Here is a 3,934-nt window from a genome sequence, read left to right as displayed (position 1 = left end):
TGGCAAAGGTTCACCTGAACAAGTGGATCAACTCAGTTAATACAACGGAAACACCACTAGCATCAGTCCAGAACACTGGATCCGGGACACAGTCAAACCTCTTCAGCACTGCCACTGATAGGAAAACTCAGTGCTTCTCAGCAACACACAATGAACAGGATCCAATCACTTCTGGTCATATGTGAATATATGAAAAATTAAAATACCAATTAACAAAACTAATGTATCTTCTCTTTCAATGTTTCATACAGACACAACTTCAATTATTTCCTTTCATTAGTGGCTTGCTTTCAGAGACTCTTCATTCACAAGTCAAACCCCAACCCATCCAGAGAGAACCAATAGCTTCTGGGATTATAGTGCAAATAAAGAGTTCTGAACTGCAATGGAGATTTCTAACGTACAAAACAGACAATTTGGAGAAGGTGCATGCAAGAAGCGTGACTACAGCAGATGGCCACTAGAAGATTTGATAAGTTTACTTGTGAGGTCACTGGGACTCCAGACGTTTCTAGACTCTGGCACTCAACTTGAACTCTTGTCTTAGGCTTTGTACTTTGCTTTTCTGGTTTCACTAATGACACACACATGATTCAAATCCCTGAAGTATTCATAGTCAAGGGCATATCCCACAACAAACTTGTCTGGAATTTTGAAGCCAACAAAGTCTGGTCTATAGCCAACACTTCAAAGAGTCCTTTTCACCAGGAAGCTTGCAACCTTGACCATCTTTGGATTATACTGCCTGACTAAGGAAAGCAGGGTCTGCATTGTTTTTCCAGTGTCAATTATATCTTCAACAATTAGGAAATTCTTTCCAGTCAAAGTTGAGAGATCATCTCCATCTATTTCTTTGATGTCCACAGTTGACTGGTCATTACAGTTGCTCTTCAGTCTATTGAAATCTACAGTCATAGGAATAGATCTGTCACTATTTCTGTTTAGTGCCCTGGTATCATCCAGCAGGTCAGCAAAGAACTTATAGCCCCCCTTGAGCACACAGAGGGCTACAATGTGATATCCTCCCATCTCTTTCATCACATCTCAAGCAAGCTGCTCAGTTCTGCCCATAATTAATCCATGAGGAATGAACACCTTCTCCAAATTCTCTGCGTCATGATTAGGTATACAAAACAAATCTAGGTCATAGCTGGGCTCGTCATCACTAATACCTTCTCTCCTAGGTCTTCCCTGTCTAGCTCCCTAATTTTGATAGCTGAAGTGTAAGTTGCCCGTCCCTATCAACCCAGTGTACTGAGGAGGCAAGCTTGATCCTTGATGTGAAGAACCCTAAACCTTTCAGTTTGAATTTTGTGCAACTCCATAAGCAAACATACAGTCCATTAAGTTGCAGCAGATTACACTTGCTCCCTGTATCAAATTTAATCTTCATCTGATTGAGTTCTGGTCAGCAAGCCATCCAAGCTAGGTCAAATGGGTACAATCTTCAAGTTTGGGAGTTCCTATATGCCTCCCCCTACTTCAGACCAGCTGGCCGCTTCACTCTTAACACAGTGGTTAGGTCAGTGTTCTTGGACTCAGAAGTTCACATGTCTCCCTGAAGTTCAAACCAGCCAGCCCATCCTCTTCTCTCATCTCAAGGTCATCAGGTGTCTATGGAACATGGCTACACTCAGCCCATGTTGTCATTGCCCCATTTTCCCCACTTCCACTCACAAGCTGACCAGGGTGGTCACCAGTGAGCCTACAAGCCCTCCCTTTCACCCCTGGTAACCCTCAAAGAATTATTCTATTAGTACGGAAATCTTTTCTTAGGCTTTTACAATAATGGTCTTAGGCAATATTTGTCCTTTTGTGCCTAATTTCACTGAGAATTATGTCCTCAAGTTTCATCCATGTTATGAAGTGTTTTGCAGCTACATTATTATTATTCAAGGTAGCATAGTATTCCATTGTGTGTATGTACCAAAGTTTGTTTATCCATTCTTCCGTTGATGGGCTGTCTCCATATTTTTTGCCATTGTGAATAGTGCTGTGATTAATATTGGTGTGCATATATCTACTTGTGTTCTGGCTTGTATATCTTGTGTATATATGACAAGTTGAGGAATTGTTGGATCATAAGGTATTTTTTTTCCCCTTCATTTTGGTTCTATTATAGGATGTTTGCTTAATTTAAAGCAATCAGAAAATAAGCTGGGTCTTGTTTTGATCCAAACATTGATGTTTTAAAGGTTGTACACAATATGTGTTAAAAAGAACATATAAAAATATCTTTTTAGAAGCTTCTATAAGAAAGATAATACAAAGTTTAACCCTACAACTTTCCTCTTTGCTAGAACTGCAAACTACTGCTACAGTAGTTAAATGACTTTTGTTTGTTTGTTTAAACTATACATCCAGGAAAATCTAAAAAAAAAAAAAAAAAAAATTAAAGAAACATGCATATAAATGATTGCATAGCAGAACATGAACATTAACTGCAACAGTAAAGGAATGAAAGTTAGAAATACTATCAAATATACAAAGGTTTGTTCTGGAGTTCTGGTGTGGCGCTGTGGGGTAATGCATCAGACTGCAAAGTCGTTTGAACTGCAAGGTCAGTGGTTCAAGCTCATCAACTTACTTAACAGCAACAACAACAACAGTACAAAGGTTTTAGAATCAATCCTTCAAAAACACATTCCACAGGCAATATTGAAAAACTACCTTTTGTTCTTTATATGCAGACCTAAACAACTAAAACCAAAATTGAAAAGGAATTGCTTTCCCACAGTAAGCAAGCAATCTAGTATTTAAAGATGTTAGCTTTAATTCTGACATGAAATTAGACATGTCAAGTCACTTTCATTGCCCCCAAAATTATGTTCATGCTTCAGATCAGCTTTCCTCTAATTCTCAATACAAGTGTCTAGCCCTGGTCACTATACTGAGCTCAATCCTACATCTCAAACTGTGCTCTGGTTATTTCTAGATCATGGGCTCTGGAACTAGTCTGGTGATGGTGGTGGTATGCCGTGGAATTTGTTCTGATTCATAGTGATCCCACATAGGGTTTCCAAGGCTGTAAATCTTTACGGGAGCAGAAAGCCTTAGCTTTCTCACATGAGTGAATAGTAGTTTTGAACTGCTGACCTTTAGGTTAGCAGCCCAACTTGTAACCATTACGCTACCAGAGCTCCAGAACTAGTCTGCCTGGATCCAAATCCCAGCTCTAACTTGCTTTTAGTTATATGACTTTAAATAAGATGTTGAACCTCTTTTTTTATTTTAAATATTAAGTAAGTTATTTCATGTAAATCCTGGTATATGATAAGTGCTAGATAATATTAGTGCTTATTATTGAGAAAGATGAGAAGATTTGGGAAGACAATGGTATATAAGGAAAAATTAATTGACTTTATAGAAATGATAGGTTTGAAACGGTGGCTGAAATAACCATAGCACAGTTTGAGATGTAGGACTTGAGCTTAGCAGAGTGACCAGGGTTAGACACATGTATTGAGAATTATTAGAGGAAAGCTGATCTGAAGCATGAAGAGCAGAAGGTGTGGAACTGAAATTTTAAAGTTTATTTTATTTATTTATTAATGTTTTATTGTGAATTGTGTGATAGTCTACATGGGAGAACATCAGCTTTACATTCATTCCATCATCCATCATTTCATCCTGTCCATGCATCCTCACCCAACCAAGGGGTGTACTCTGTAAGCCTATAGCCACCCACACACACACACTACCACAGTCCTCAGCCCCTTTCCATCTCCTGATCCCGAGCCACCAGGCCCACCATCTATTGACGTTGTCTTCTCTGCCTCCATCCCAGGCTTCACTGCCTCTCTGGGTAGGATTCCGCTCTTCGCTCTTCTCCATTGATAGTCCCAGGGTCCTCCACTCCTAGACTGATAAGTTAATCACTCCCCTCTTTGCTACAAAATGTCCATCTTTAGATTTTCAACCCTCACAATCAGAC

General features: G+C 39.3%; 1 pseudogene; it reads right to left on the bottom strand.

Moving 5' to 3' along the window:
* Positions 1–543: 543 nt before the first annotated feature.
* The window catches only part of LOC102818658, a 23,637-nt pseudogene continuing 20,246 nt past the window's right edge, over positions 544–3,934 (bottom strand).

The sequence above is a fragment of the Chrysochloris asiatica genome, unplaced genomic scaffold (assembly GCF_000296735.1).
Source record: "Chrysochloris asiatica unplaced genomic scaffold, ChrAsi1.0 scaffold00107, whole genome shotgun sequence".
NCBI lineage: Eukaryota > Metazoa > Chordata > Mammalia > Afrosoricida > Chrysochloridae > Chrysochloris > Chrysochloris asiatica.
The sequence above is the reverse complement of the archived record's forward strand: the minus strand, read 5'-3'. Positions and strand labels throughout refer to the sequence as shown.